Raw genomic sequence first — 12,598 nt, 5'->3', positions numbered from 1 at the left:
CTTTTGAACACACGTGCACCCCCTTTGCACCCCCTCTTACCCCAGCGACTGACCATGCCAAGTCCCCGCCATTGGCCAGTCCAGGATATTGTTCCTTGTGGAATATGGGGACAGACCCTTGGCCAAGGGTGTCTCAGCCAGGCACAGGGCCGAGCGGCAAGGGAACGCTGCAGGCACTGTTGCATTTCCCCCAGCCCTGTCACACACCTCTTAGCTCCGGAGGATGCACATTTATGAACAGGAGTTGAACCCACCTTTAGGTCAATGCATGAGACTGGGATTTTCGCCTCAGCAGCCCGGTTCCCTCTGTCCCTTCCTGGACCCCTTAACACAGGGGGAAGTTGCATGAAGATTGATCCTGGGATTTCTGTGCAAAGGGCGGGAGGGAGTCGGAGTCTCTTTCGACTGCAGTTCTGGGATGCGAAATCTCCAACCGCCTCCGAGCCAGGGACTAGATCAGCCTCCCTAGATCCTCGGTCTCTCTTCCAAGCCCAGTTCTGCGTCCGGGGTCAATCTGCGCGTAAACACTCCGGGACTGGCCCTGGGGGAGCCGAGAGAAGCAACTTGCCTTCCCGCTGCAGTTTGCACGGAGCCTGTGACAACAAGGCTGGGTGGGTGGGTGGCTGCGTGTTCCCGCCCCCCGCCCCCCGCCGCAGTTCCAGGGGGTTCGCTGCGGACCCAGCGGAGTTTGTCCGGGAAGTTTCTCCCCTGTGGGGAGAGGGAGGTTTGTTGGGTGTTTGAATCACCAGCTGAAGTCAGCCACCGAGCAGCTGCGGCGGAGCCACCCGCAGCGCGCTGGGTCCGCTGCTCTCCCCGCGCGAAGCGCTCCCGAAGCCGGGCGGCTGGACGGAGAAGGGCGGCGAATCGCTGCTCCGGGGGCCGGCGGGGGGGAACCGAAGGCCGGGGGACGAGCAGGCGGTCACCGGGGAGGTTTCCGCGCTCTCCGGGAGGCCGGACGAAGGCGCAGGAACAGGAGGCGAGGGGTCCCCCGCAGCCCAGGCGCTCCCACCCGCCGCCGCCTGGGCCAGCTCGGCCGCTTTCGGGGCGCCAGGCTGGGCCGAGTCCTGGCAGCGAAGTGCGGGGCCCCGCCCGGCCGCTGGCCCTGGGGGGAGCCGGGGATGCGCAGCCCACGCGGGGGCGGGCGGGGAAGGGTCACGTCTCCACCCCGCCTCGCAGCCGCCGGGAAGGGGCAGGCAGCGCCCGGCTCCCTCGCTCCACAGCCAGACGCGCGGCTGCGCCAGGTGCCCACGGGAGCCGGAGCGCCCGGGCCAGGCACTGACCGCGCCGCGCTGCCCCCCCGGCCCCCGCCAGGCAGTTACCCGCTGCGGGGGGCGCCCGGGTCCCGCTGCTGCTCCAGCCCCCGGGGCCGAGGCTCCATGCGGGGGGCACCAGCCCGGGCGCACGGTTCCAGCCTCTCCGCCCTGCTGCGCTCCTGGGGCTGCCGCTCCCCAGCTAGGGTCTGGGCGCCCCCCGCCCTGCCCGGGATCTCCTCCCCTTCATCCTCCGCGGGCCTCCTTTGAAACCCTGCCTCCCCTCCGCCTCTTCCGTGTCTCCTGCCGTTCTCCCCTCGGGCGCAAACATTCCCTCGGCCGCTTTCCCCCCTTGCAGGGCTCAGATTTCGCTCCAGCCTCCCCGCGCGGCCCTGCTGCCTTGGGAGATTTCTTCGGGGGTTTTCTTCTAAAAACATCTGCACCAGAAAATGACAGAAACACACATTGAAAAGACCTCCCCCAGCCCTCAGCGGCTTTGCAAGGGAGTCTCTGCTTTCCCCGCAGAGGGGGGGGGAGAAACTAGAGAGCCCTTTTTGGATGAAATTCGGTTGTGGGCTGGTTCTTAGCGCAGGAGTGAGGCGGTTAATTAAAAATCAGTGCGGGACCAGTTTTAAAAATAGAGCGAGGCAGGTGGGGATGGCTGAGGACAGTCTCCCCTCCGAGTCCAGCAAGTTTAAGGTGAGTCAAAGCGGGATGAAAGGAAAAAGTGCTTTGGATTCTTGCCAGCTGGAAAGAGGCTGTAATATTTCCTGTCACACTTTTGCCCACTTGGCTACAACATCCTAGGAGGAGGGAGAGCGAAATCCAGCTGGGAACAGACTCAAAGGTGGCAATTTTGCAACAGAAAAGCTTCAAAAACAGACTCCAAGGAGAAGCTGCTGAACTTGAATTAATATGCAAACTAGATACCATCAATTTAGGCTTAAATAGAGACTGGGAATGGCTGAGCCATTACAAACATTGAATCTGGTTCCCCATGTTAAGTATCCTCCCAGCTTCTTGTCAAACTGTCTGAAATGGGCCAGCTTGATTATCACTACAAATGTTTTTTCTCTTAATTAATTAGTCTCTTCAGAGTTGGTAGGACAACACCCACCTTTTAATGTTCTCTCTATCTCTATATATATATATGTGTGTCTCCTCACTATATGTTCCATTCCAGGCATCCGATGAAGTGGGCTGTAGCCCAGGAAAGCTTATGCTCAAATAAATTTCTTAGTCTCTAAGGTGCCACAAGTACTCCTGTTCTTTTTATAAATATTTGAGCAAACTCGGATACTAAGATGAGAGGTCAGTAGAGATAGATCCTGCTGATTTGAAAGCCCATTTTCCTACACAGAAGCTAAGGAAGTCTCCCACAGCTGCCAGCAGTACAGGGCCTGTGACACAGAGTGGAACAGCTCTGATTTTTTCCCAGAAGAGGGCAGCGGGGCACAGACAGACTTGCTATTTCATTATAAAAATAAGGAGTCCTTGTGGCACCTTAGAGACTAACACATTTATTTGGGCATAAGCTTTCATGGGCTAAAACCCACTTCATCAGATGCAAGGAGTGAAAAATACAGTAAACAGTATAATTATTACAGCACATGAAAAGATGGGAGCTGCCTTACCAAGTGAGGGGTCAGTGCTAATGAGGCCAATTCAATTAAGGTGGAAGTGGCCTATTCTCTGATACAGACTAACACGGCTACCACTCTGAAACCTATTTCATCATAGACTTTCCTTCCCTTCTGCCTCCCAAATGTACCTCTTCTATGTGAATTTATCATTCACCGTGAAAGCCTGCTGCACTAAATGCATTGTCACTTTTGGGGACTAACATACTTGGACAAGGGCCTGGAGAGGATGTTTAAATTAAGGCCTCAAGGCATGGTCTATGTTGGCTAACGATGAAAAGGAAAGATTTTTTTAAACAGTTTCAAATATGCTGGTGTGTGTATTTTTTCCTCCATCTTGGATGACCCTTTGGTCCTAAAATCGGTAGAAGGATGTACAGGAAGAGTGGACCCCCCACCCCCCAAATTGCAGTTGTGAAGTGCTAATGCACCAAACAGCATATCACATTCACACCAGCCTGCACCAAGGCAGGAATCAGCCATGTCCATCAGTTTTAAGGAGCCAAATTCCTGTTGATCTGTAGCAGGCAAAAGCCTGTTCCTCAGCCCTTTCATTAAAACACTGCTGGACCTTGCCTTTCCCCGCACTCGGTATAGGGATCAAATCCCACAGTCCATATGCATAACATCAATGGCAGGTTTGATGCAGTCAGGGCATGGCAGGTCTGCTTTGGGAGATATAGGGATGGGTTCGTTGCATGCCCTCCTGTTGTATGCTAGAGGCGGCACCTGCCCATTTGTTTATAGTGGTCGCAGGGGTCTAGAAGTCAGGACTCCTGGGTTCTTTTCCCAGCTCTTCCATTGACATGCTGTACAGCCTCGTGCAAACCACGTCGTTTCTCTCACAGTCCCTCCCTCCTGGGGATGCTGCAAGGCTTAATTCAAGTGGTGTTTGGAAAGCACTTTGGAGGTCCTTGGATGAGAAGCCCAGGGGACGGGCAAAGGGTTATTATGACACATTTCAAATTGCTAGCTCCACCCTGGAATCAGAAAGCTGCATGGCTGAGCCCTCTGCCAGGAGGAAAGTTAGCAAAGAAACACCATGGATTCCTTGTTCCTGACTTTGCTTTTTCTAACACTTAGCACCACATTAACGCCCCCCTGCAGAAGCATCTGAGCCTGACTCCATGTGCCAGGAAAAAAGAATTCTTTAAAGAAAGATTTTGATTTATATTCAGAGTCTACCCACAGGCCAGTCCTTCCTTCCTCTATGGCCAGCTCTAGATCTGAAGCACTATTGTCTGCTCCGGGAGCTGCGTGTCTTTTGATTTATCTCAGGGTGTGTGAGCAGGCGCCAGCAGTGTGACTGGTTCTGATCCATAACAGCCCAGTTCCGGACTGGCAGACTCCAGAACCAACAGTAGAGGGGAGAGTATTTATTAGGTGCACTTTGGATGCTAGAGGAAGTTCCCTGCTCGGACGTTATCCCAGGTTCCTCCTGCTTTGCAAATAAACATCACCTTGACATTTGCTCTACAAGCACGGTCCAGATGTAAGCGCCGAGGGCCGAGAGGCAGATCTTCACTCCAGTTTCAGCTCTGCCACTGCCTTGCTGTGCGGTCTGCTGCAAGCCCTGTGCCTCACTTTCCCCAGCCATTGAATAGGTTTTCCTACATCCCGGATGCTAAGGGAGGGCCAAGCATTAGCATGATTATACTCCCTGCTCCTTGGCACCTTGTTCTGGGCCTGAGGCATCCAGACTGGCTACAAGGAGGTGCGTGGGGGGAGTAGAACTGCATGGTGCTTTAACACAGCCAGGGCCTTATTTCACAGCGAAGGAATGTTGTTATGGGGAGGTGGGGGTGACTCACACTGGAGAACACACAGCTGTGAGAGCCGGCTTTTGCGCAGGCTTTCAGAGGCAGCAGAACCTTCCTCCTTAGCAGGAGGGGGGAGCAAAGCCGCTGGAAATCAGCCCTGCTTGGGTGCCGGCATCAGGCCAGGCTGGGCCGCACTGGGCAGCAGTAGCATATGCTGCTCCCTCGGGCCGGAGCGCTGCACGGGGGCGGTGTCCCCACAGCGGGACCAGGCCCAAGCACCAAATGCACATCTCCAGCGGAGCGGTGGCGGTTAGATGCCCCCGTGGGAGGCAGGTACAGGGAGAGGGCTGGGCAGAAGGGGTGAGGGAGGTTTTTGGATGCAAGGGGGGGTTGGTCCATCGCCATTCAGTTTGGGGGGGGGGCGCAGCTGCCCATGGGAGGAAGGGGAAGGTGAGGGGTAGCCTGACCAGGGCCTAGTGCCAGCTCTGTGCCTGACCCAGTAGGGTGGAACCTCCAGGTATGTCTACACTACACACGAAACCTGGGCTGTGACGTGGGTTTGAGCCCCAGCCCGCTTCCACTCACGCTCACCTCAGGCTGACTCGGGTCAGGAAGCACCCAGGAGCCAGGTCCTAGGCCCCCGATGGGGGGGTTGGTCAGAGCTCAAGTCCCTTTGTGACTTGGGTCCAAGTCCCGTCACTTTGCCGGGAAGCCGCAGACGCGAGCTGGAAGGTCTGCGCAGCGCAGGGCGGCTGCGTTAGCACGGCTGGGGGGCCGAGGCCAGCAATGGTAAGCCCAGGTTTACACTCAAGCAGGCGCTTGGAAACACTGCGTCCACAAGCCCGGGTCCCAGTGTAGACATGCCACAGAAGGGGCTGCCTGGGGCTTTCCTCCCCTCCAGCCCAGTCACTGCCGCATGTTCCCAGGCCTGTCGCATCGTACACATCATCAGGGCAGCCTCTCCCCCCAGCCCCTCAGCTGCCCCGTTCGGCCCCCCCTGCCCAGCTGCAGTGTCACTCCCCACCCCAGGGAGCGAGCTGGATGCGGGCCGAGGCCGGGCAGCCCTCCCGTGGGCGGGGGGAGCCCTGGTGCAGGCAGCAGCGAGGAAGACCAGTGCTGCCCAACCCACTGCCCAGTGTGCACACTCCGGTTTGGCCATGCTGGTCCTTTGTCATGATGGAGGCCTGGCAGGGCCAAACCTGAGTGGGCCGCAGAGCAGCTGGTGCTGGTCCCGGTCCCGCTCATCCCAGCCAGTGATACTCACAGTGGCTGCAGGCACTGCTGCACTCAGTTATTATCCTGCCTGCGCTGAAGCCTTCCCTGCTGCAGGCTCTCAGGCTGGATTGCCAAGAATGAGACACCACAGGCGCTTATGGGAGGCAGCTAGCTCTTATCCCCATGGCTAGGGAAACTGAGGCACGGAGCGGTGATGCCATGTGGTCAAGGTCACACGGTGAGTCCATGGCAGAGGGAGAAATGGTCCTGAAAGTCATTGGTTAATTGCTGTCGCCTGTGGCCATGGACTTCTTAGGTTTGGGAGATGTTCCAAACCATTTTTGGCAGAAGGGGGATCAGCCTGGGCTTTTGTTGCTGTGTGAACAGGCAGACACACACGTATACGACTAGGAGTTCACGTTTATACAGGAGGAACACTTCTGACTATCTAGCTTTATTTAGGTACCCTTGAAAATGAAGCCCCCACATATCCCGTCCGCATTCCAACTGGGTCATTATAGTTTGATTTGGAAACTGGACTCAAATTGTGATGTAGATGGTTGGACAGCTGCCACCTTCCACCCTAGAGGTAGCACCATTTCAGTGGTTAAGAGACGCAACCTCTATATAAATCGTTCAAATTTTGACTAAGCGATTGTACTGAGATCAGATTGGAGGAGAGTTCTGTAAACGAAAGCTCACTATCTTTACATGTCACTGGAAAAGTAATTATATCTAATCTTTTAATAAGGTCTTGGAAACGGCCTGAGAACTTGACGTCCCAAGATATTAACCAGTCTCCATTTACAGGCAAACTTACACATTTTGGTAAGTTGGTTAGACTTTTATTCCTTTACAAGGATAAACTCAAATCAGCAGAACTCATTAATTTATAAAAGGCCGAGTTACACGATACTGATCGTTGGGGGAGGGGGGGGAGCTTTTCCAGAGAAATAGAGCACTAGCTTGCAAATCCTCACTTGTATTATGTTTGAGGCTCCACTGCCTTATGACTTGGGACATAATTTACACCTCTGGAAAGAGGGTGTAAAATGAATCCAAATTTGATTTAGAAGGCAGGGGAGAATCAGACCCTTAAGTGATACTTACTCAAGCCCGTTGATTTCAAAAGTACTGTTCCAGGGAAGGACTGAAAAATTAAGCCCACAATACAATCAATTTAAAGGAACTTCACTAAGAGCCAGAAATGAGCTCCATAAAACAAGCAAAGGGGACCAGAAAATATATCCCAGGAGTTCACTAAAATGCTCGTTAGAAACTATTGCACATGCAGGGTTTTTTGTAACTTCCACATTGCAGCATCCTGCTAATGGAAAAGGGAAGGCGAAACTGACTGTAAGTGAAATTGGCAAGCTAAAGGAAATGCCAATCAGCATCCATAGTGAGCAGCGCCTTCAGTACACCCCGCACTGACAGTGCAAATCAGTGCAAGCGCTCCTGGTGAGGACGCACGCCGCCGACACAAGGAGTGTAGCGTGGCCGTGTAAAACCGCTTTCATTGCTGCGGTGTACGTCAACATAACTTAATTCTGTAGCGTAGACTCGCCTCGGTTCCGACAGCGAGGGCTTAGGAGAAGCAGGAGAAGGAAGTCTGTTTTCAAGCAGTTTTTAGTTTCAGTGTCTCTTTAAAGCATGGAACAGACAGTATGTTATTAACCGAATATACAGATGGAGCCTGGAGGGAATAGGGAAGAGACAGAATTCAATCCCACTGAGCAACTTCAGCTTCTTCACTCCGGAGAGCCTGAGATGGGATTAACAGGCCACTTGTGAGCCACTGGAAATGTCAAACAAGGGGGGGCTGAACTTCTTAGTGTACGTGCAATGTACCTCAGGTGGCAGGTGAGCTACGTTCCCTCTAAGCTGCTCTCCCCCGGCCCCGGGGCTGCTGCCGTGAGAGAGAGCTGGGGGGAGTCCTCTCTCCTCGCTGCAGCCCTGGGACAACCTGCCCCCCAAACCCCTCATCTCCAGCCCCACCCCAGAGCCCACATCCCCAGCCAGAGCCCTCTCCTCCCACACCCCAACCCTCTGCCCTAACCCTGTGCCCCTTTCTGAACCCCAAACCCTTCATCCCCAGCCCCACCCCAGAGCCTGCACCCCCCAGCCAGAGCCAGCACCCCCACACCCATACCCTGAGCCCCCTCCTGCACCCCAAACCCTTCATCCCCAGCCCCACCCCAGAGCCTGCACCCCCCAGCCAGAGCCAGCACCCCCACACCCATACCCTGAGCCCCCTCCTGCACCCCAAACCCTCATCCCCAGCCCTACCCCAGAGCCTGCACCCCCAGCCAGAGCCAGCACCCCCACACCCCAACCCTCTGCCCTAACCCTGCGCCCCTTTCTGAACCCCAAACCCTTCATCCCCAGCCCCACCCCAGAGCCTGCACCCCCCAGCCAGAGCCAGCACCCCCACACCCATACCCTGAGCCCCCTCCTGCACCCCAACCCCTCATCCCCAGCCCTACCCCAGAGCCTGCACCCCCAGCCAGAGCCAGCACCCCCACACCCCAACCCTCTGCCCTAACCCTGCGCCCCTTTCTGAACCCCAAACCCTTCATCCCCAGCCCCACCCCAGAGCCTGCACCCCCAGCCAGAGCCAGCACCCCCACACCCCAACCCTCTGCCCTAACCCTGCGCCCCTTTCTGAACCCCAAACCCTTCATCCCCAGCCCCACCCCAGAGCCTGCACCCCCAGCCAGAGCCAGCACCCCCACACCCCAACCCTCTGCCCTAACCCTGCGCCCCTTTCTGAACCCCAAACCCTTCATCCCCAGCCCCACCCCAGAGCCTGCACCCCCCAGCCAGAGCCAGCACCCCCACACCCATACCCTGAGCCCCCTCCTGCACCCCAAACCCTCATCCCCAGCCCCACCCCAGAGCCCGCACCCCCAGCCAGAGCCCTCCCCTGCCACACCCCAACCCTCTGCCCTAATCCTGAGCCCCCTCCCACATTCCGAACCCCTCCCCCCCACCCTCACATCACCTCCATATCGGTGCACATAGATGGGAAAAATTAGAGGGAACATTGCCTGTGACCAGGATTCCTCACAGAATTTGGGCCACGGGTTGGAGTAGTAGCTTCCCTGGCCCGGGCCGGGTTCTGAAAGAGGGTGCGATGCCAACGCTGATCTGTGCTCCCTGGGGTTTGCACTGGATGGACACATCGGGCTCTGTGGACTTTGCCTTGCAGGGCCATCACTGACCAAGAGCTCCCTTGCCTTGGTCATGCAGGGGATGGCAGGCCAGCAGGGCCAGCATTCTCAGCCCATTACACCTCCCTCGCTGTCTGCCAGCCTTTGGGGAGGCAGGGACTTTACTGGGCTCCAGCACCAGCTGTATCTGTCTTACCTTGGTAGAATTTGGGCTCAGCCTGTTGTGGTGTCTTTGGGTGCGTCTACACTGCAATAAAACCCCCGTGCCTGCCCCGTGACAGCTGACTTGGGTTCATGGGGCTTGGGCTCTGAGGCTATAAAATCACAGTGCAGACATTCAGGCGCTCCACTGCAATTTCATAGCCCCACAGGCGCCGACTTTTCAAACTACCGGGTGGGGGAGGGGGCTCAACCCCTGGCTCTGCCCCAGGCCCTGCCCCCATGGCCCCACCCCACCTCTTCCCGCCTAGTTCCACCCCCTCCCCAAAATATGCCACATCCTCCCTCCTCCCCTTCCCTCCGAGCCTCCCTGCACCCTGTGAAATAGCTGATTGCGGCAGGTGGGAGGCATGGGGAGGGAGGGGGAAGGTGCTGGCGGGGGGGAAGCTGATTGGGGGCTGCCGGTGGGTGCTCTGCACCCACCGTTTTTCCCTGTGGGAAAAAACTAGCATAACTGGGGTCTTCTCCAGGATTTTGTGGTGCCTCGAGGATACAGCTGGGCTCAGGCCCCATGGTACTGGGTTCTCCATGCACAGAGTGAGAGCCAGTCCCTGCCCTGGAGCGGGTCTAAAGTTCTCCAGCAGAACGGTTCTGGGGACCCAGCATTTTCCAATGAAAAACATTTTGCGGGAATGGATGGATTTAGTGGCAGTTTGATGAGAAATTAACAAAATGTTTTGCTTTGACTTTCAATTATAAAACCTATAAAAGTTCATTTCTATATTATATCATTAACGCCGAAACCATAAAGTCAAAACACATTATTTCATTTTGTGAACAATTCCCAGATTGACTTTTCTTTCTGATTCCGAACGAAATCAAATTTAGAAATGTTCAAATTTCTGATGGGAGACAAAATTTCATTTTTCTACCAGCTCCAGCCTCCCCCGAAGAACTAAGTAGACAGAGCAGCTAAAGAGGGGAAAACAAAGCACAGAGAGGGGACAGCACACGCCTAAGGTCATATATCAGGGTAGTGGCTGCTCTAAGAACAGAGGCCAGATCTCCCAAGACCCAGCCCAGTGCCTTTGCCCTAGGCCAGACTTGCTAGTGGTCACACCCAGCTAATGTGGTGCTTTTGTCTTTTTTCATACACTTTTCACAAAACAATCATAAAATCATAGAACTGGAAGGGACCTCGAGAGGGCATCTAGTCCAGTCCCCTGCACTCATGGCAGGACTAAGTATTATCTAGACCATCCCTGACAGGTGTTTGTCCAACCTGCTCTTAAAAATCTCCAATTATGGAGATTCCACCACCTCCCTAGGCAATTTATTCCAGTGCTTAACCACTCTGACAGGAAGGTTTTCCTGATGTCCAACCTAAACCTCCCTTGCTGCAATTTAAGCCCATTGCTTCTTGTCCTAGCTCAGAGGTTAAGAAAAACAATTTTTCTTCCTCCTCCTCCTTGTAACAACCTTTTACGTACTTGAAAAACTGTTCTCATGTCCCCCCTCAGTCGTCTCTTCTCCAGACGAAACAAACCCAGTTTTTTCAATCTTCCCTCACAGGTCATGTTTTCTAGACCTTTCATCATTTTTGTCGCTCTTCTCTGGACTCTCTCCATGCCAGGCCTCATCCTCAAAGGGAACCTGCAGAGATGCTAGATTTATAATGCATTACAATGATCTGTAACACACTAACAACGTCTCCACAGCTGCTACTCCTTATGACTGGAGAGGTGTTAATGGGCCACTTCACCTTGCATGGTCCCTTGAAATGCGTTAAACAATCTGTTCCATCTTGTCTTTAGCTGTGACACTCTGGGTACCTTGCAGAGCTCTGTGCAGCTCGAAAGCTGGTCTCTCCCCCCAACAGAAGCTGGTCCAACAAAAGATATTTCCTCAGCCACCTTGACCCTCATTAGAGTCGGCTGATGAGAGTCCTAACCTTCTCTGCTAGCTCACAGCTCAGGCCGGTGGCTTATGCTGGTTATATAAGGTTAACTTTATTAGTGACTTACTGTGCTGAAGTCACAAACCCATTAAGATGAGGAGGTTTCCTGGGGTTGTGTAATATAAATTAGAAATTCCCACAAGGAAAACAGCAGCAAGCAGAGATTGTGGAGATGCTTGACGGACAGCTGCTTGGCTGATGGCAGATGGTAGAGTAATCACCGCTGCGGGGTCACGGAAGGGGGAAGAGGGGATATAAAGTGGGAGGGGGAGAGGAGACAGTGACAAGTCAGCTGGAGCCTTAAACAACAGAACATACTCCCATCCCGCTACTGGCCTGACAAGAGCCGGAGGGCCCCATCCTGAGAGGTGCTGGTACACACAGGCAGCTAGTAGAAAGCCCAGCGCTGAAGTGCAGGAGCATGAAATAAGAGGAGATATACCTATGTCCTAGAACAGGAAGGGACCTTGAAAGGTCATTGAGTTCAGCCCCCTGCCTTCACTAGCAGGACCAACTACTGATTTTTGCCCCAGACCCCTAAGTGGCCCCCTTGAGGCTTGAGCTCACAACCCTGGGTTTAGCAGGCCAATGCTCAAACCACTGAGCTATCTCTCCCCCCATGCTGATCAGTCTGAGTCTGCTCAAGTGTCAGGAAACATCCAGGTCACCCTGAGTGTGCCGAGAGCCTTAACTTGTCTTGAGCTCGCCATCCCCATACCAACCGGTGTTCTCTCATTTGCATAGCTCCTCCCCATCCCGTAACACGAGACCTAAGTTTCCCTTGCTGAGCAAGGAGTTGAGTGCACCTGGCAGGATTGGGCCCACCTGCTAGCAGATGATTTGTCATGACAGGATGAAGGGGTTGGGGGAGGAGCTGGGGTGGAGCTTTTGTTGGGGTTTGCAGGGAGCCCATTGAGTCACACCGGGCCAGTGTGTTCACTGTTGTTTAATGAACGTGTTTCAAAGTCTGATAAGTCCATTTTATAAGCCTCGAATAAAGTGTATTAAACACATTTCTGAGTTTTTGGGCATAGTTTTTTAGTTTAAATCTTGAAAAGCAATGGAAAGTTACCGTTAATTCTCATGCAAGCCTGAGCTATAGACAAGTACAGCATAAGCAGCTGCAGCTTTGCAAGAATCACAGGCCTGGGCCTGAAGGAGAGCTCTGTGTCGCTCAAAAATTTGTCTCTCTCACCCACAGAAGTTGGCCCAGTAAGAGAAACCACCTCACCTACCTTGTCTCGCTAATATCCTGGGGCCAACGTGGCTAGTGGCAGTCATGGTGCAAACCGACATTGTGCAAGTTCCCCCAGCGTGTCCTCCGGCATACCCAGCAACTCATCACATCACACCCCCTCTCTCAAGGAGAGGGGCCACAGGCCAGATGGTCCAGCGGGCTCTTGAAAAAGGGACCCAGAATTCTGCGAGCCGAATTCAAATTGAA

General features: G+C 54.4%; 1 protein-coding gene and 1 long non-coding RNA gene across 3 annotated transcripts in view; one reads left to right on the top strand and one right to left on the bottom strand.

The window, feature by feature from the left end:
* The window catches only part of TMEM200B (transmembrane protein 200B), a 20,479-nt gene extending 18,431 nt beyond the window's left edge, over positions 1 to 2,048 (bottom strand). The window contains exon 1 of one of the 2 annotated variants that reach the window (XM_044998061.1): positions 1,320 to 2,048. The gene's annotated coding sequence lies outside the window, so the exon portion shown is untranslated. Of the gene's footprint in view, positions 1 to 254; positions 1,209 to 1,319 lie in introns of those variants that run through there. The other variant, XM_044998059.1, reaches the window with a different exon arrangement.
* LOC123355506 lies at positions 1,902 to 12,598 on the top strand. The gene is made up of 3 exons (XR_006575124.1): positions 1,902 to 1,949; positions 6,617 to 6,693; positions 12,356 to 12,598. It is a non-coding gene; the product is annotated as an uncharacterized LOC123355506 (long non-coding RNA).

This window comes from Mauremys mutica, chromosome 23 (assembly GCF_020497125.1).
Source record: "Mauremys mutica isolate MM-2020 ecotype Southern chromosome 23, ASM2049712v1, whole genome shotgun sequence".
Lineage (NCBI taxonomy): Eukaryota > Metazoa > Chordata > Testudines > Geoemydidae > Mauremys > Mauremys mutica.
Note: the sequence above shows the minus strand (reverse complement) of the source record. Positions and strands in the feature narration are given on the sequence as shown.